We start from the raw sequence: 21,332 nt of genomic DNA on the forward strand, positions 1-21,332 counted from the left end.
TCCAGTGTTTCCTACAAAATATAGATCTTCTGTTTATAATGTGTCAAATGAACCACACATGTTAACCATGTACCAAAAAGGAGGAGGACTCTCAAATGCCAACTTGCAGATCCAGTGGTGCCTTCTACAGCTGGAAAATCTGCTCATGCCGACACTTCCTTTTCACACCAGCAAGTGCTCATAAGACCCTTCATGAAAATTCCAGACAGAGCAATAGCTGAGATGGAAACCAGATTCTCCCAGAAAAACATAGAACTTATTGAAGCCATTCCTACCTTGGTTCTTTCATCAACTCTGATGTCAGCTGTCTGATGCCAACCCTGATCGACTGATTGAGCTGATGTGCACTTCTTCTAGATTTAAAGATTGTAGGCAAAGCTACTCTTGCATCAAAACAGCGGCAAAACCATTGTTACTGAAAAGAGTCATGGATGGCACAGATGTTGCCGCCCTTTGTTAACTGGTGCATGTTTACTCTGAAGCACTATATGAAATGTACGTCTCTTCACTGGCTATAGGAGTGTCAACTGCAGCTCTTTTTTGCAACACTATCCCACGTCCTCACACCTTGCTGCCGCACAATAATTCATGAGAGCTCACAATAAACCTACTCATTGACGACTTTGTACGGGAGGTTTTCAAAGAACAACAGGGCCCTCATTACAGAAGGGGTGTACTGTCCCTTTGCCTCACAGTGCACCATTAAACAGCTAAGTCGGTGCAAACCAGGGACAGTGCACCCTATTACAATTAATGTTCTGCTCTTAGGGCAGCTGGGAACCCGCGTTTGCCCTGGGGCAGCACATTCAGTGAAATACAGAGTAGCTCTTAACAATCTTCCTAGGGCAAAGATGTCAAGGCTTGGGAGTGGTAACAGGGACCCCCTTAAACTCAAACAACTTTTACAATCTGCTTTGTATCCGGGTCCTTGGGTTGAAGCCTGGGCGTTTGGAAATTATGAGGTTTGGGGCTGATGAGTATAGACATCAGCTCTTACTCTGAAATAACTCTAAGAAGATATAATGTAAATATGGAGCTTATAGTCTACCTCCAGAATTGACATAAATTGGGCCTGCATTGGCCCACCCAAACGCACCTTTGGATCATCCAGATAAAAACTTCTGGAACAGGACATCAAGTTAAACACGAACATAAAAGGGATCGATATTAACGGCGTTTAAATAAAACTAGTCGCCTATGCCGACGACATACTAACAGTAACTGAACAGCCAAAGTCTTCAATCGAGGCCCTGATGGATATGATAGCAGAATACTCCGGGCTCTCAGACTATAAGCTAAATAAGGACAAATCAGAATGCAAACCACTAAATATTCACTACACGAGAGATTCTGGGGGGGGGGGGTCGGCTTCTCCTGGCAAGCAGGGTTTATCAAATATCTAGGTATACATTTTAGTAGCGACCTAATTGACACGCTACATCAGAATGAGAAATTACTACTAGAAAAGGTTAAGAAACTTCTGGACTACTGGTCTCCAAAATTCATAACGTGGTGGGGCAGAATTGAAGCTATCAAAAGGATGATCACCCAATGATTAACTATCTGATCAGTATGCTCCCGCTCCTCCTCACAGACGATTTCCACCGCAAAGTGGATATCCTGATCTCTAAATTCCTTTGGCGAGGGAAGAAAGCACGAATAAGCATCAAAAAATGAAGGCTAGATAAAAACCAAGGAGGTGGAAATCTAGCAGACTTCAGAATATTCCAGTTAGCTTTTCTGGCAAAACAAGGCTCATACTGGATATCACCCCCTACCAACTACACACCGGCTTGGCTTCAGGTCGAGAGGGCCATCCTGAACAATCTAAGCCCACTGGCTCTACTAACAGCAAATAGATACCACCACACCGCCAAGTCTATCTTTAAAAACACAAAATGTGCACTACTAAATGTAGATAAGAAGCTGGATAATAGCATCAAAGGTTCTAAAATGGAGTCACTCTGGGCCAATAGTAAGATTCTGTATAAAGGGAAAAGCCTAGCCTTTGATACATGGATTGAGAAAGGTATCTACTTCCCTTACCAACTAGAAAACGGAACTCACCCCATTACATTCACAGACCTCAAGTCAAGACATAACCTAACTGACATTGAATACTATAACTTTTTGAAAATCAGAACGGCCTTGTCTAAAACCAAATTATCCGCCTCACAACCATCAATCTCCCGGTATGTGTCAAACATTAATAAGTTAGGGCACCAGGTCTCACAGCTCTACAAATTCCTCCGCCCAAAATCCTCTAAACTTAATGACAAGACAGTGGCCTATTGGGATAATCAAACTGAAACCACACATAACAAACAAGAACAGGCGACACTGTGGTCCTTGGCCTCACGCAATAAGATCTCCCCAGTGCTCTCACAAACAAAATTTTGGCTGCTCCACAAGGCTTTTTGGACCCCTGCAAGATTATTCTCATTAGGCCTGAGGGAGGACGCATTATGCTGGAACTGTAATAAAGGAAAAGGGGGATCTAGCACATCTTATCTTTCAATGCCCAACACTCAAAGCATTCTGGGAGAAAATCTTTGGTTTTATAAATGGACTGTTTGACTAAACGCTAACAAAAGAATTTTCCACCCTCACCAGGGCATTTATGAGCACAGAATTGAGATCTGATCACGATAAGGACCTACTAGATCTGCGACTGACAGCAGCAGTGAAAATGGTCCTCGACAATTGGAAAGACACAAGTAAGACATCTTACAAAGGCTGGTTCAACTGGATCACGCACCTTAGAGGAGCGGACAACATTGGTCTACAGAACTCACCCTGGAGACCAGCCTCCAGAAGGATGTGGAAATCTCTCGACTTGTACCTTGACTCTTACGAACCTCCATGAAAACAAGATATTTCTGCGAAACACAACCTGGTACCCCTATGTACAGACAAGTGTTTTTAACCGAGCGCAACCAATATAGTCCTCACGGGCCTGCATGTGTGCCAACATGTGTTCCAACCTCTTCAAAGTTTGTCAGATGTATGTCAGATGCAATTAATAAGATATGTAACTCTCAGAGCCTGTCCCCTACTCCTTCTTCCACCCCTTTCTTTCCTGCCTTTTTCTGTCTGCCTTTCTCTCATTTTTAGTAATTAACGTCATGTGGGGTTAGCCAAATAAACGTGTCATATTGTCTCAAGGAAAAAAAAAACTTCTGGAACCGAGTCTGTCCCCCTCCCACCACAGACATATGTCTTAACGTCTGCAGTCTGATCTCTACGGAGCTCTCAAGTTTGCAGCATTCACGTTTGGAAAACTCTTCAAGACCTCTGTTTTATTCTTGGATGCGAAAGCGCCTGGGCTGCACGCACTCTAAATTGTGAGAGATATTGTATACAACAACAGGCGCTGACAACAATCCCAGGGCAGTGGTGCACTAAGAGGCACCACCTCAGGCTATTGGTGTGGCAGCAGGAGTGATGCGGGGCAAGGAAAAACAAACCTGCCCCAGCCCGACCACTTCCTCCATCAGTACAGCTCTGGCCAATTAGAGTAGTCACAGTGGGGCACGTGCCGACACCGCCTCCGAACCAATCAGGGCTGATGAGGGCATGAATCGTCTGCCAGATCCAATATTTGTTGTATTTACAGAACACTGTTTATCATAAATTCACTGTGGCAGAGCAGCGTTTCACTACTGCGGAGTTCCTTCAGTGAGCTGCAAGTCGTGTGTGTCATTTATTAAATCAAAACTGATCAGTGGCCATGTGGCAGTTCGCTCACCAATGGTGTGCAGTGTTAGCACCTAGAGAACCTCAGGAGGTCAGACAATGCTATAGTTTGCGTGAGTAATGCGTTTTAGGGCTGTGATGCAATTGTGATTGTATTTGTATAGCATTCACTATCCCTGACAAGGCGCTGAACCGCTTTTCGGTGACTACCATGCTACTCCAGAACCCGAGGTGAATTAGTGGTGGATTAGTCGAGGGAAATATAAATTGTTATTGGGAGTGGTGGAGATGTGAGAAAGTTAATTGGGTGAACAGGATAAAGGAGGGAAGAGTGTAGAAGGGGTTGTTTGGGAGTCCATAGCAGTGAAAGAGGTTTGGGATGAGGCAGAGAGCAGTGGTTTGGGGAGAATTTCTATTTTATTTAATTTATTTATGCATTTTTATATATTGTGAACTTTACTGAGAGGTGTCAGAGCGCTTTACAATAGCACAAAGTAAGTTACATAAGGAGTGAGAGTCTTACGGGTACTCGTGGTGGAATTTACATATTAACACGTTATAGATACAATCACGAATATGCAAATGATAGGTGACATCATTAGGGTAATGCAAGTAGAGAATACACATTTTCAAAATTGAGCTCACGTGAATGTCATGTGACCATGAGGGTCATGACCTGGGTTGAATTATTCATAGAAGTGTCTTTGGAAGGGAAGAATTTTAAGATCTGTTTTGAAAATCTGGAATGAGTCAGTAGTCCGAAGAAGTGGAGATAGCGAGTTCCAAATTCTAGTCACATTATCTGAGAAGGATTGCGCCATAAATCTTTCCCTTTTGTAAGGAGGAGGTTCGAGCAGTACGTTTTCAGCATTTCTTGAGGGTCTGGAGCCGCCTACTTATTTGAGTTTGTTGGCCAGGTAGCGAGGAGTGGAGGTGTACAAGGCTTTGTGGGTGACACAGGCAGTCTTGTTAATTGACCGAGCTTCCATAGGAAGCCAGCGAAGAGAAACCAATATGGGTGTGATGTGGTAATTGATTGGGACCCCATAGCCCCATAGCTGAAACGAGCTGCTGAGTGGAGGATGGATTTGAGAGGGGAAAGGTGGGTTTTGGGGAGGCCAACAAAGAGAGAGTTCCAATACTCCAATCTGGAAAGCACCAGTGATTGGACCTAGCTTTTTAGGTCTTGCTCAGGAAAGGCACACTGAATCCCCCAGAAAAAGCGCAGTTGTAAGCGTGTGTTCTTGGAGATTGTGTTGATATGGGAATGTAGGTTGAGTCTTTTGTCTAGGATGACGCCTAGGGATTTGGCGCTGTCAACCATGTTTTATTGTTAAGTATGTTCAGATTATCCATCCCTGATTGAACAGGAGGAGAGGAATTCAGCTTTCGAGGGTTTCAGAATTAGATGATAAGATGTCATCCAGTCTAAGAGTTGAGAGTGGTGTTCAGGATTGAAATGTCATGTGCGGACACCTTTAGGTAGATTTGGGTGTCATCAGCACAGAGGTGATGATGGAGAGCTGTATTTTTTTTTTACATGGACTACATATTTTTCAAACACAGCGGTCCTTTTTCTGGCTGAGCATGGCTAGAGAGTGACACGGCTCAGGGTGAGCCGTGCTACGTGGAAACCCCTCTGTACAGTGACTGGTGCTCTAGCGCCCTCCAGCGACGCAAGGCGCACACTGATGGACGGAGACGGCTAATTTCCCAGAATTAAGAGTGCGGTGGGGAGTCGAGGGCGAGGGAGGGCGCAGCACGCAAGATTTAAAGTACACAAGTTAAAACCACAGAACATGCACGGCATGTCAGACCCGTTTCATCTGATGCCTCGGGCAACAACTGGCGTGTTCTGTCCGGCAGCGGCTTTGAACTTTAACTACCTCAGGGTTATTGGGAGCTCTTCGGCAGACGCACAACCACTTATGCCCGGGTTTGTCAGTGACAAAAAGGAACATTTGCGTTCATTAATAAATGTGTTTACTTTACAGCGGCTGTAAGTATCTTTATATGAACATGCTTCATTTTTTTTTAAAGTAATCTGAGGCGCCACCTCAAAGCGCAGCAGGTGCAGTGTGAGTAGCGTGCACAGACAACGGGTTGATGTCACAATACATAGTTCAGTCTTTGTGCAGACACTGATCCTGCACTAGCGCCTAGTTGTCTGCATTGAGTAGCCTGGCAGCCTTGTGGCGGGCTTTATTCATTCACCTCTTTAAAGCTCATACTGCCCCCAGCAGGCCGGCGCCTTCACTGACACAATTTACCAGCGTCATTTACACGAACTAATCAGTGCAAAGGCAGCATTGTTGCCACCTGATCACTATGATCGATTGGTGTAAATTCCCACGTCACGAGGCCTCAGAATTAAGGCTCTACTAACCTCGCATAAGCACCTAGATGTGACCATTAGGAGTAGGCGCTATACAGGAACTCAGAATCTACTCTCCTGGGAGATGGCGAGGGCTCCGCTGATCTCACACCAGGAGGCGTTTTAAGACATTGACAAAGTAGGCCCATGCCCGGGTTCCCGCCTTCCAAGGGGCCCCTTGCTAAAGTGCTCTGGAAAGTCAGATTATTACATAAACGTATTTACTTCCTCTTTATGGACTCCTTGTCTTTGGTCAGAGATGATCAGACAGAGGTTCAAAAATAACTTGTCTGGGGGGGCTGAAGGGTGGAGGCATAGTGATCCTGAAGAAGCAAACATAGTGAATGAAAGAGAGTGAGTGCAAGATAAATCATTTAAACTGAAAAGAAAGAAGTGAGAGGGGCAGATGAGAAGAAAGGGAATGAGAAAGAAGAAGTGCAGGAATGACAGAAGCAGGAAAAAGAGTGAAAGGAGCAAATAAGGAAGGACCATAAGAACTATGGAATGAGGGATAACAAGAAGGAAATTCAGATAGAAAAGAGAGGAAAGGCGAAAAATGAATGGAACAATTAAACAGATTATGGAGACAAAGAAGGAAAATAGTAAAGAAAGCTGCAAGAAAGATGGAAAGAAAAGGAGTGACAGATGGAAAAAGGGAAAGAAAATTGGAAGAAAGAAAAAGAAGGAAAGACAGAAGAAATGAAAGATGAAAAGAAAATGGAAAATTATGGAAATAAATAAATAGGCCACATAGTGTGGGGCTGAAACATGTTGATGCCACATTATGTGTATGCTCATTATTTGCAAAACACCCCATTCATACTTAGTTTTAATCATACAAGGAACACCACAAATAAAGGGATACCTAAGTGTTCCACTGTATTTTTATCTAAAGACCACAGCAGATAAGTATCCAAAGTGCTCCCTGAAATATAGTCGAGCCCATACAGGATTTTAGGAACCTGGATGAGACCTGATGATGAAGCATGCCACTAATAGAGTGAGTGAGGGTCTAAATAATAATGATACTATACAGGGTCAAGATTTCCACCCACTAAGGTTTTTTTTGGCTGTGTTTAATGTACAGGATACGTTTGGTATGTAAGTAGTTATTGCGGGAGGACGTATCCTACCCACGTCCTCTCTTCCCCTCTCTTATAGTAGTTAACCTCAAGTCACCCACTGTGAGATCAGTTTAAGGCAGTGTCTCCACCAATGTTTCTTAAAGGGAACAAAGAGGAAACACACAGCTCATGTGACTGCCTTATATTTGAAGCGTTTCTCCTAAATAGTGGCTGGTATATTTCCTGTTCCTCCCCATTCTCCTGACTCCCACCAGTCTCTCCCGTTCCCATCCCCTCCACGTTACACATCACCCTCCTGGTCCATCTATCTCTCTCCCTTCTTATTCCACCACTGTCCTCCAGTTCTTTCACCCTCCTTCTCTGCCCGCTCTCCCATCACTCATCATTTGCTCATGATGACACTCCTGGGTGCCCCCCTCCTTTCTTATCATCTCCATCCTTCACCAGCGTCATCCTCTGCCTTCACCCTTCTGTACTCCCCTCCCTCCGCTCACCTCGTATCGCCTCGACTCAGTACACGCTTACCCCTCCCCAACTCGCAGGACTCATTTTGCTCATCAGTACTTTACTTCATCCCTCTTACTTCCTCCTTTGTCATCTTTCTTCATTCACCTCTTACTCCATCTTGTCGCCTTCACTGTGCAGCAGCATGTCAATGCGTTTTTAGTAACTTTTCATCTGTTTAAATTGGCTTTGAGTTAAAATATGCAAATTATGCAGCAGATGATGGCATATGTAACAAATACATAATTACTCAAAAAACACTACATCTGCAGAATCGCTTAATTCCAGCGGCCCTGACTAAAATCCACTTCTTTATATTCCATCAGTGCTGCCATGGGGCTGCAGCCGGAGCTGTTCTTTGTATGCGGGGCACTTGTGCTGCTCCTTCACATTCTGTATCTGTTGCATCAGTGAAACTTGACAAGTCTTCATTTAAGAAGAGTCAAAACTTTGCAATTATCAGGGTTTCGTGCTTAATATGGTACCATAAGCAGGGCCACTGTGATTATGCGATTCTGTATCGTATTCCATATAATTATGGATTTGCCACACGTGTCGCATAATCCACTGTCTGCTGCATAATTTGCAGAAGTTTAACAAAAATAAAGTATTGTTTCCAGCTCAAACGGATTGAAAGTTACTAGTTATGTGGTGACGTGTCGCTGAGTTGTGGAAGGCCCTTTGCGAAGGTCGACTGGTCACTTTCACTTGCCTATTGTTGTATTTCGGTGTCAAACTGATGCCAACGTGGGTTAAACTTTGCCAAGACCGTGCTAACATGTAAAAATTTAAAAAACTAATGAAGTAACACCATCCCAAAATGAGCCATATTATTCCAAGTAATTTGCCTATTCTTGCCGGATAATTTAGTCGACTCTGCGGTAGAAATTGGTTACCCCAGCCGCATAATTTCAGGGGCCCTGGCCAGAAGTTAGGAATAACATCACAGCAGAAAGAAAATATAGCTAACCACTACTAAGATATGCACCCTGCTGGCAAGATCATTTTCTCTTACTTTTCTTGCAATGCCAAAATTCTTCCCACTGTTTCTGTCATAAAGCAGCTTTAATCTCTTTATTGCTGAGTGAGAGCTTGTGTTCTCATTATATAGTGTGTGTGTGTGTGTGTGTGTGTGGGGGGGGGGGTCTCAGGTACCCCTTCTCTGTATACGAGCCCAGTCATAGCAGCCATCCCCTGTGACCTCCCCATGCCACAGGCATTTAAAGTGTCCCCAGGCACTGGTGCTACAGGTGAAAGTTGCACAATTAGGGTTTGATGGCGAGCCTGCCTGCTGGCCCAGGTGATTTATATTCATTCAGCAGAGGAACCGACAGTGGTCTCCTGATTTTGAAGGGGCCTTGGGTGGGCCGCGGGGCTATCTTTGAAGGGTCTAGCCCACCCTCTAGAACCAGACCTGGAGAGAGGAGGGGAAGATGAGGGAGAGAGGATGACGAGAGGAGGGAGTGAAGAGGGAGAGGAGGGGGTGAGAAGGGGTAGGAGGAAGTGAGGAGGAACAGAGGAGGAAGGAGGGAAACAGGAGGAGCAGGAGAGGGTGGAGAGGAGGGGGGGGGGAAGTGAGCAGGGGACGGAGGGTCAGGAGGAGGGTGGGAAGGAGAGATAGAAAACAGAAAGCGGGGAGAAATGAGGAGGAAGGAAGGGAGAGCGGAAGAAGAGAGGAAGGAGACAGCAGGAAGAGAAGAGGAGGAGGAGAGGAGGGATAGAGGAGAAAGAGAGGAAGGAGAGAGGTGGGAGAGAGCAGGAAGAGAGGAGAAAGAGAGCAGGGAGAGAGGAAGCAGAGAGGAGGGAGAGCAGGAAGAGACGAGGGAGAGAGCAGGAAGAAAGGAGGGGGAGAGCAGGAAGAGAGGAAGGAGAGAGGAAGGAGAGAGGAGGGAGAGAGCACGAAGAGACGAGCGAGAGAGGAGGAAGAGAGGAAGGAGAGAGGTGGGCGGGAGCAGGAAGAGACGAGGGGGAGAGCAGGAAGAGAGGAGGAGAAAAGAGGGAGAGAGCAGGAAGAGATGAGGGAGAGAGCAGGAAGAGAGGAGGGGGAGAGCAGGAAAAGAGGAAGAAGAGAGGAGGAAGAGAGGAAGGAGAGAGCAGAAAGAGAGGAAGGAGAGAGGAGGAAGGAAGGAGGAGAGAGGAGGAAGAGAGGAAGGAGAGACCAGGAAGAGAGGAAGGTGAGAGGAGGGAGTGAGCTGAAAGAGACAAGGGAGAGAGGAGGAAGAGAGGAAGGAGAGAGCAGGAAGAGAGGAGGGGGAGAGCAGGAAGAGAGGAAGGAGAGAGGAGGGAGTGAGCTGAAAGAGACAAGGGAGAGAGGAGGAAGAGAGGAAGGAGAGAGCAGGAAGAGAGGAGGGGGAGAGCAGGAAGAGAGGAAGGAGAGAGGAGGGAGAGAGCACGAAGAGACGAGGGAGAGAGGAGGAAGAGAGGAAGGAGAGAGGTGGGCGGGAGCAGGAAGAGTCGAGGGGGAGAGCAGGAAGAGAGGAGGAGAAAAGAGGGAGAGAGCAGGAAGAGATGAGGGAGAGAGGAGGGGGAGAGCAGGAAAAGAGGAAGAAGAGAGGAGGAAGAGAGGAAGGAGAGAGCAGAAAGAGAGGAAGGAGAGAGGAGGAAGGAAGGAGGAGAGAGGAGGAAGAGAGGAAGGAGAGAGCAGGAAGAGAGGAAGGTGAGAGGAGGGAGTGAGCAGGAAGAGACAAGGGAGAGAGGAGGAAGAGAGGAAGGAGAGAGCAGGAAGAGAGGAGGGGAGAGCAGGAAGAGAGGAAGTAGAGCAGGAAGAGAGGATCGTAGGGAGGAGCGAGAGATGAGGCTGGGAAGGAGGGAGAGAGGATGGTGGGAAGGAGAGTGAGAAGAGGGTGGAGAGGAGGGAGAGAGGAGGGTGGGTAGGACGGAGAGAGTAAGGTGGGGAGGAGGGTAAGAAGAGGGTAGAGAGGAGGGAGAGAGCGGGGAGAAAGGAGTTGGATGGGAGGGAGGAGAGGGGAAGAAGAGAGAAGGAAGAGAGCAGGAAGAAAGGAGGAGGGAGAGAGGTGGGGGAGAGCAGGAAGAGAGGAAGTAGAGCAGGAAGAGAGGATCGTAGAGAGGAGCGAGAGATGAGGCTGGGAAGGAGGGAGAGAGGATGGTGGGAAGGAGAGTGAGAAGAGGGTGGAGAGGAGGGAGAGAGGAGGGTGGGTAGGATGGAGAGAGTAAGGTGGGGAGGAGGGTAAGAAGAGGGTAGAGAGGAGGGAGAGAGCGGGGAGAAAGGAGTTGGATGGGAGGGAGGGAGAGGGGAAGAAGAGAGAAGGAAGAGAGCAGGAAGAAAGGAGGAGGGAGAGAGGTGGGGGAGAGCAGGAAGAGAGGAAGGAGAGAGGTTGGAGAGAGCAGGAAGAGAGGAGAAAGAGAGCAAGTAGAGAGGAAGCAGAGAGGAGGGAGAGAGAGCAGGACGGGAGGAAGTCGAGAGGAGGGAGAGAGCAGGAAGAGAGGAGGGGGAGAGCAGGAACAGAGAAAGTAGAGCAGAAAGAGAGGAGGGAGAGAGGAGGGTGAGAGGAGAGTAGAAAAGAGGAAGAGAGCGGGGAGAAACAAGGAGGAAGGGGGAGACTGGAAGAAGAGAGGAGGGAGAGAGCAGTGCTTAATTTGGGCCAGAGCTTTCCGGTGCTGAGCACCGGCACCTAATTGTCAAGACCACTCTTAGGGCAGTCTGCCACAAGGTGGCGCTGCTCATGTAATATAGAGATTAGCAGTATAACAGTGTTTAGGAAAACAAAATACATAAATAAATTACTAATACCTGCCTCCCCAGCCATTCCTTTAGCTTTAGGGACCTGAAATAATCTGAACTGTCGCATTCACATGCGAGAGAGATGTTCAGTAGTTGTTTTGGCAGAGATGGCAGGGGCGATGGGTGGTGCAAGTTGCTGTGGTCTTCTGGTCAGAGCCCTGGCACTTCATATTTTACAATAAAGAGAGAGAGAGAGTAGGGAGAGAGCCGGGAGAGGGGAGGGGAGGGGAGGAGAGAGGTGGGGGCCTCTACCTGGTCTGTCCTGCTTCTGGTTCCAGCGCTCCTCACTCTCTTCCCTCTCTGGTTCCTCAGTGTTTGGATCTCCCTCTCTGGTTCTTGTCGCCCGGTACTGTCACTGGTGCCGTGGACGCAGCTCCAGGCACTGCCTCCCCTCACAGGTAGGACCGGTGTTGAGTCATACACTTGTGACCAGGTGTCCTCGAGCACCGCCCTAAAGGAGTCACCTGCATTTCAGGTATTCTTAGGAGCTCACGGCGCTGCCTCACCTCATGGGTTGGACCGGTTCCTGTGTCAGATATGCACTAGTGAATAGGTGTCCCAGGAGCGCCGCCCTAAGGAGTCACCCACACATCAGCTGTCTCAGGAGCTCTGCTCTCAGGGCTCACCTGCACTCAGGATGTATCAAGAGCTCCACCCTAAGAGGTGCACCACACTCCAGCTGTCTCAAGATCTCTGCCCTAAGGGCTCACCTGCTCCAGGTTCCAGCATTTCTCCCTCTCCTCCCTCTCTGGTTCCTCGGTGTCTCCTTCCCTCCGGGGCTGTCACTGGTCACCGAGGACGGAGCTCCAGGCGCTGCCTTACCTCACGGTTAGGGCTGTGGCTGACTCACATATGCACTAGTGATCAGGTGTCCCTTGAACAGGGAGAGAGGGGTGAGGAGGGAGGGGGCCGCTATCTATGCCGTCCTGATCCTGTCGCTCCTCTCTCTCGTTCCTCTCTGGTTCTTCAGTGTGTGCTTTATCCTAGGATGCCACTTGTAGCAAAGGATGGCTTGTATACTTGTAGAGGACACAACTGTTGGATTATTACTACCTACACTTGTAGAGGCCACCACCGTTGGACTGATACTATTACACCTGTAGAGGACTCCGCAATTGGATTATTACTACCTACACTTGTAGAGGCCTCCATCGTTGGATTATTATTACCTACACTTGTAGAGGCCACCACCATTGGATTATTACTACCGACACTTGTAGAGGCCTCCACTGTTGTATTATTAATACCTACACTTGTCGAGGCCACCACCATTGGATTATTACTACCTATACCTGTAGAGGACTATGCCATTGGATTGTTACTACCTAAACTTGTGGAGGCTTCCGCAGTTGGATTATCATTACCTACACTTGTAGAGGCCTCCATTGTTGGATTATTACTACCTACATTTATAGAGGACTCCGCCATTGGATTATTACTACCTAAACTTGTAGAGGCCTTCATCGTTGGATTATTACTACCTACATTTATAGAGGACTCCGCCATTGGATTATTACTACCTACACTTGTAGAGGCCACCATCGTTGGATTATTACTACCTACATTTATAGAGGACTCCGCCATTGGATTATTACTACCTACACTTGTAGAGGCCACCGTCGTTGGATTATTGCTACCTACACTTGTAGAGGCCACCACTGTTGTATTATTAATACCTACACTTGTCGAGGCCACTACCATTGGATTATTACTACCTATACCTGTAGAGGACTATGCCATTGGATTATTACCACCTACACTTGTAGAGGCTTCCACAGTTGGATTATCACTACCTACACTTGTAGAGGCCTCCATCGTTGGATTATTACTACCTACACTTGTAAAGGCCTCCACTGTTGTATTATTAATACCTACACTTGTAGAGGCCACCGCCGTTGTATTATTACTACCTACACTTGTCGAGGCCACTACCATTGGATTATTACTACCTATACCTGTAGAGGTCTATGCCATTGGATTATTACCACCTACACTTGTAGAGGCTTCCACAGTTGGATTATCACTACCTACACTTGTAGAGGCCTCCATCGTTGGATTATTACTACCTACACTTGTAAAGGCCTCCACTGTTGTATTATTAATACCTACACTTGTAGAGGCCACCGCCGTTGTATTATTACTACATACACTTGAAGAGGCCACCTCAATTGAATTCTCCCCACCTACACTTGTAGAGGCTTCCGCAGTTGGATTTTTACTACCTACACTTGTAGAGGCCTCCATCGTTGGATTATTACTACCTACACTTGTAAAGTCCTCCACTGTTGTATTATTGACACCTACATTTGTAGAGGCCACCGCCGTTGTATTATTACTACTTACACTTGTAGAGGCCACCACCAAGGGATTATTACTTCCTACACTTGTAGGGGCCTCCACTTTTGGATTATTACTACCTACAAACTTGTAGAGGCAACCACAGTTGGATTCTTACTACCTACACTTGTAGAGGCCACAACCGTTTGATTATTACTACCTACACTTGTAGAGGCCGCCGCTGTTGGATTATTAATACATACACTTGTAAAGGCACTACGGCCACCGCTGTTGGATTACTACTGCCTACACTTGTAAAGGCCTCCATCGTTAGATTATTACTAACCAAATTTGTGGACACCACCGCCATTGGATTATTATTACCTACAATTGTAAAGGCCACCGCCATTGGATTATTACTTCCTACACCTGTAGAGACCTCCGCAATTGGATTAGTACTACCTATACTTGTAGAGGCCACTGCCATTGGATTATTACTACCTACACTTGTACAGGCCACCACAGTTGGATTGGTACTACTTACACTTGTAGAGGCCTCCATCGTTGCATTATTACTACCTACACTTGTAGAGGCCTCCATGGTTGGATTATGACTACCTACACTTGTAGAGGCCTCAACTTTTGAATTATTAGTACCTACACATTTAAAGGAGCCCACTGCTGTATTAATTATACCTACACTTGTAGAGGCCACCACCATTGGATTATTACTACTTACACGTGTAAAGGCCACCGCCGTTGGATTTTTACTACCTACACCTGTAGACGCCACAACCGTTGAATTATTACCACCTACACTTGTAGAGGCCACTGTTGTTGAATTATTACTACCTACACTTGTAGAGGCCACCACCGTTGGATTATTACTACCTACAGTTGTAGAGGTAACTGTCATTGGATTATAACTACCTACATCTGTTGATGCCTCCAACGTTGGATTATTACTAACTACACTTGTAGAGGCCACCGCCATAGGATTATTACTACCTACACCTGTTGAGGCCTCCAACGTTGGATTATTACTATCTACACTTGTGCAGGCCTCCAACATTTTATTATTACTATCTACACTTGTAGGGGCTTCCATCGTTGGATTATTACTGCCTACACTTGAAGAGGCCACCGCTATTGGATTATTACTACCTACACTTGTAGAGGCCACCACCAATGGATTATTACTTCCTACACTTGTAGGGCCCTCCACTTTTAGATTATTACTACCTACACTTGTAGAGGCCTCCAACGTTGGATTATTACTATCTACACTTGAAGGGGCTCACTTACTTCCATTTTCTACACGCCGAACGCCACGTCAGCAGTCTAGTTGCTGTTGCCTCACAAAAAGGCATGTGATGACGCGACCACTCTTGGGCTGACACGAGACCGGAGGCAGATCACTCGCGCACTTAGAGTGATTCTGCAGGTCAGATTGTTTTAAATAGCTCTCCAATTGCTGCTATTCAGATTGCCTTTTAACTGTTATTTTATTCTTTTAAACTTATTAACGTGTTGTGTGGGGTCAGAGCTGTGTTCACTGCTCTGGGGGTGAATGGGCTCACTTATTTCCGTTTTATACACGCCAAAAGCCGGGTCAGCAGTCAAGTTGTTGTTCCAAGCGCAGTCTCACTCACATAAAGGCCCGTGATAACGCGTCCGCGCAGCGGGTGCGCGGCTGGCGCGCCTAAAGCAAGCCCGTCCGTGCCCGTCTGTGCCCGACCTGGCCCAGGGGCCAGAACCCCTGCATCTTTTCCCCCAACTCAGTACTATTACTCCAGTACTCAGCTCAAACAGTTAAATGGCTCCTCGGGGACTACATGTGCTCACTCTATCCCGCCGGAAAAGTTTCCCGAAAGATGTCCACACTGCAGGTGTAATTTGTCTTCTAATAGTTCAGCACCCTCCTCATCTAAGGACCAATTTAAAATCTTTTTATTGAACTGCAGATCCCTGCCCAAACATACAGCAGAGATCTGGATGCTCCTTAAAGACTCTGATCTGGATGTGCTGTTTCTTACGGAAACCTGGTTCAACCCCAGCTCTGAGCCAGACATTGTGAAAGCACTCCCTTATGGTTGTGTGATGCAGAGGGTAGACAGAACAACAGGTAAAGGCGGTGGGATTGCTATTATCCATAAGGAACAATTCACTTGTCGCTTGCTTGGGAACCCTCTTTCAGATTGTGAGAACGCCCACTTTACCACAGAATTCACGCCACACCTTTCTTTTACAGGCATGCTCATCTATCACCCCCCTGGAGCGGTAGGAACATTCAGCAAATCACTGCTGGAAGCAGCGGTTAACCTGGCCAGCTCGGCAGCTAATTTCACTCTCTTGGAGATTTCAATCTTCATTTTGACGATCCACGAGCTGTAAATGCTGTCGAGTTGGCCAGAGATCTTGCGGCTTTCCAATTGCCCCAAAAAATCCTTCATGCTACTCATGTTAAAAGACACCTCCTCCACCTGTTATTCTCTAGTCTAGAGGACCTTAAAGGGAAAGATCTTCCTCCTCTTCCATGGTCTGACCACTTCCCTGTCTCCCTTTCCTGGTCCCCACAGGTCACCAAACCCCTTACTCAATCTACATGGACCCAAGGTCGCTCCTGGGCCAAGCTCCCCCTGGAGAAATGGGCCCAGGAACTGGAAAGGACCAGACCCATACCTGACCCCTGTCCAGCCAAAGCCAATGAGGACTTTTCTAGCTCTAGCTGGATAGAGGAGTCACTGGATGTGGTCCTTCCGAAGACTAGGATAAAAAAGACTTGCGGACCTCATAACTCCCCTTGATTCTCCTCTGAACTGCGCAACTTAAAACAGCATTGTAAGGTTAAGGAAAGACATTGGAGGAAAGACTTCCTACGCATCAAAAAGTTGGAATACAGGGCAGCAATTTGTGTCTATAAAGCAGAAATAAAAAAGCCCAGCCCTCCTATTACGAGGGTAAGATTTTATCAGCCGCCAACTCTCCTAGAGAAACCTTCATTATTATTAAAAAACGACTTAAAGCCCCCATCCCATGAGTAGCACCGGACACCTCTGGTCTACGTTGCAATAATCTGGCAGAATATTTCACCACAAAGGTTCAGAATATTCTTGAATCCCTGCCACATAAGGATGAAAATGGCGATACCCCCTACAAGCAGATGGATCCCGACCCACGTCCTTCCGAACACACACTAGAGGTCTTCCCTCCCCTATCACAGGAATCACTCCCTACCTTGCTGTTCTCGGTAAAGAGCGGATCACCCAAGGATCCCACACCGCTTAACATTCTGAAACAGGCAGCTCCGATAATAGCCCCTACCATGACGGACCTGATTAACGCCTTACTGTCCACAGGAATAGTTCTTACCAACTGGAAAGGGGCCATGGTGAAAGCCCTACTTAAGAAACCTAATCTGGATCCGGCGGATATGGGCAACTACTGCCCTTTCTCCCTTCTGCCAGGACTAGGCAAGATTGCAGAAAAATATGTTGTTCAAACCCTCTCCTGCTTCCTTGAAACGTACAACCTGCTTCATTCCTCTCAAACAAGATTCCGACCGCGACAGAGCACTGAAACAGCCCTGTTAGCAGTGAAAGTAGAAAAATCTTAGATTCAGAAGGATCATCTGCCATTATACTCCTTGACCTGAGCGCAGCGTTCGACACGGTGAACCATAGGATCCGGCTCACTGTCTCAGGAATATAGGATTAACAGGCACGGTGCATCAATGGCTATGCTCCTTTCTGGAGGGGAGATCCTTTCAGGTATTCGAGGAGAACATTGCGTCTAAACCTACCTCTTTACCGAGCGGAGTCCCTCAGGGCTCATCGCTTAGCCCGACTCTTTTTAATGTGTATATGGCTCCTCTGGCAGCCAATGTAGCCCCCTCTAGAAGCCGCATGGTAACCTATGCCGATGATACGCAATTGGTGGTAGCGTTCAACCAAGCAGATCAAAAAACCAATGGCCTCTATTCTTGTCTTGAGTTCGTCTCGAACTGGATGGATGCGTCTCAGCTCAAGCTTAATGGCGGAAAAACTGAGCTCATGATATTGGGCAACCCCCTTAGCTTTAAATCCAGTTCTATGTAGCCAGTTGGTATGGGTGCTCACCCGGTTCCTAAGTCAGGAATCAAGAGCCTGGGCATCTGGTTGGACCAGGATCTGAACTTTAGGGTGCAGGCCAGGAAGACGGCAGCCATCTGCTATGGCCTGCTTAGAATGTCCCACAAAGTCCTCCCCCTCCTCCCCTTTCAAGCTACAAAATTACTTGTTCAATCACTTATACTTTCCAGACTGGACTATGGTAATGCCCTATACCTGGGTGCACCCACCACAGTAGTTTCCAAACTACAGTCTATTCAAAACAGCGCTCCCAGACTTCTGACTGGAGCTACCAATAAACAATCGGCGAAACTGGCACTCCACTCCCTTCATTGGCTCCCAGTGCAGAAACGTATTAGATTCAAGGCCCTGTGCATAGTACAGAAATCCATGCAGGGAACTAGCCTCCTATTAACTCAGCCCTGATCCGTCACTACAAGGCTAACAGGAAACTTCGGTCAGATGAGCTGCATCTGGCTGAGGTCCCCAGGATCAAGAAGGCCAGTAGTGGTGGACGGCTCTTCTCTTAGAACGCTGCCAAACTTTGGAACTCCCTGCCACTACATCTTCGCATAGTTCCCAATCATCTGGCTTTCCGTAAAACAACTGAAGACCTTTCTGTTTCCTTAGTTCTTCTGCCTACCCCGTGTCAGATCTAGCACTGGAATGCTCCTGGGTAGTCATGCGCTTTATAAATGTTTTTTCATTTAATTCATTTCATTTCACTTGTAGAGGCCACCACCGTTGTATTATTACTACTTACACTTGTAGAGGCCTCCAATGTTGGATTATTACTATCTATATTTGTAGAGGCCACCACCATTGTATTATTACTATCTACACCTGTAGAGGCCTCCAACATTGGAATATTACTATCTACACTTGTAGAGGCCAACACCGTTGTATTATTACTACCTACACTTGTAGAGGCCACAACTATTAGAATATTACTACATACACTTGCAGAGGCCACTACGGATACCGCTGTTGTATTAGTACTACCTACTTTTCTAGGGGCCACAAACCTTGGATTATTACTACCTACACTTGTAAAGGCCTCCACTGTTGTATTAAAAATACCTACACTTGCAGAAGCCAACGCCGTTGGATTATTACTGCCTACACTTTTTGAGGACACCACCGTTTTATTATTACTACCTACACTTGTAGAGGCCACCGCTGTTGGATTATTACTACCTTCACTTGTAGAGGCCACCACCGATGGATTATTTCTACTTTCACTTGTAGAGGCCCCGCATTGGATTATTACTACCTACACTTGTAGAGGCCACCACTGTTGGATTATTACTAGCGACACTTGTACAGACCACAACCATTGGATTGATACTACCTACAATTGTAGAGGCCACCACCATTGGATTATTACTACGTACACTTGTAGAGGCCACAACCATTGGATTATTACTACCTACACTTGTAGAGGCCACCACCATTGGATTATTGCTACATACACTTGTAGAGGCCACCACCATTGGATTATTACTACCTACACATGTAAAGGCCTTCACTGTTGTATTATTAATGCTTTACATGCAGATGCCACCGCCATTGGATTATTACTGCCTACACCAAAAGCCCCACGTTATCCAGGCCCTTTGACCATAAACACTAATTATAACAAGGAGTAAGGACAAAATAAAAAAGAAAATAACGAGAATAAACACAGTCCTTAAAGGAGCAATAGGCAGCAACCTCCTAACTTTGCTGAAGAGAGATAAGGTGAATGACCAAATAACCGTAATTAATCCATGCCAGGACAAATGGAGTTGGCTGCCAGGAGCGCTAAATTCAGAAAAAGGACATTGACCATGGGAAGAAACATCAGACAAGCAAGACTTAGGAAATATACAGCTGCTTTCATGGAATATTGCGGGGGCAAAAAAATGGCTAGAAAATGGCAGTCATCCTATTAATTGGGAAAAATGTGACATAATAGCACTGCAGGAGACATGGGCACAAGAAGATCTTCCCCTGCTAAAATACACACCCTACACAGTTCCTGCAATAAAAACCAAAAATGATGGACGACCGAAAGGAGGACTTGCAGTATATATATCTAAAGCATTAAAAATCGAATAAGCGCAAATTACCTCCTCAGATCCAAATATTCAATTGATAAAACTTACTGCAGGGACTTTCGACAGAACAAAAACTGTCCTGCTGATTAATACATATACACATCCACAACCACGGAATAAAACAGCTCATAATGCCCAGTTTATCACTATAATTACAGATATAAGGAGTACACATTCCACTTGGGACATGATACTGACAGGGGATTTTAATTCTAATTTAATACACACCCTGGATGAAGATGACAAGCTATCAGATGACAATATATACTGGAATGTCCCACAGCAATATCAGCTAAGGAGAACAACATCGGAACCTGAAGGTCGGCGACTAGTTAATGCTCTGGAATTCCTTGGCCTGAGAGTGATAAATGGAAGAACATCGGACGATTTCCCACCAAAACACACATTTCATTGAGGAAAAACACGATCAAGACTGGATTATACAGCTATCTCAGTAGCATTGATGCCATATCTCACACACTTCTCCATAGAGTACACAACTAGGAGTGATTATTCCTACCAGCACATACATTTCAGGTAAAAAAATCGCCAAACATCAAACGAACACAAAGATAGAAGGATCTATCCATACGATTGACCTAAAACGCTTAAAATGGTCAAACGAAACAATAGAGACACTACAGTCCAATTTAAAGATTATGATAACGGCTAGTGAACTGGAGGCTTCGAACAAAATCCAAGCCTGGGAAAAATTTACCTCGGATCTGACAACATTAATGACAATAAGACAACAACAGAACAAAAAACAAATAATCAGAAAGAAAATAAATCAAAAACCATCGAAAGGGTTAAGAGATTTGAAAAGCAAAATTAAAAAGGACAGGAGGCTAAAAACAACTTGTCATGACCAAATAACCTGGGATAAGGTCAGGAAATTGAGGAAAACTTATAAAAAACAGCAATGGGAAGAAAAAAGAACAAGCAACGATAAATTCCGGGCCGAACTGCTTAGTAGTGCGAAGAAAACTAACTCGAATACATTTTAGGAAATCATAAATAAACTACAATGATCGATGAACGAGTTATCATCAAATATTCAAGAACATGAGTGGGCTAAATTTCTAACCACAAAGTTTACAGATATAACAGCTGACTACATGCTAGAGGTAAAGACCAAGGAGCACCCTGAGGAAAACAATACAACTAAAACCATCATACAACGAGTTAGTGACATAAACAACGCAGGAGAGGACAGTAAACGTCATAGAAGAGAAAAAAAGGCCCCAGGTCTTAAGCCAATGGAAGCAAAACCCAAAACTCCGGAAAAAATTGGCACCAACTCTCCAAACGAAAAGAAAAGCGAGTTAGTTGACGGAATAAAACGCATAATAAAGAAGGGTAAAGGTGATGGCGCGCCAGGACCTAATGGAATCCCACAAGCCATTTTTAAAAATGATCCATCATTTTGGAGCAAGTATTTATTCA

At 46.0% G+C, this 21,332-nt stretch overlaps 1 protein-coding gene across 1 annotated transcript in view; it reads right to left on the reverse strand.

The window, feature by feature from the left end:
- The window catches only part of LOC146869805 (major histocompatibility complex class I-related protein 1-like), a 551,777-nt gene extending 539,988 nt beyond the window's left edge, over positions 1-11,789 (reverse strand). Inside the window, exon 1 of the mRNA XM_085617524.1 lies at positions 11,654-11,789. The gene's annotated coding sequence lies outside the window, so the exon portion shown is untranslated. The remainder of the gene's footprint in view (positions 1-11,653) is intronic.
- Between the last annotated feature and the right edge of the window lie 9,543 nt (positions 11,790-21,332).

This window comes from Triturus cristatus, chromosome 1_1 (assembly GCF_964204655.1).
Source record: "Triturus cristatus chromosome 1_1, aTriCri1.1, whole genome shotgun sequence".
Classification (NCBI taxonomy): Eukaryota; Metazoa; Chordata; class Amphibia; order Caudata; family Salamandridae; genus Triturus; species Triturus cristatus.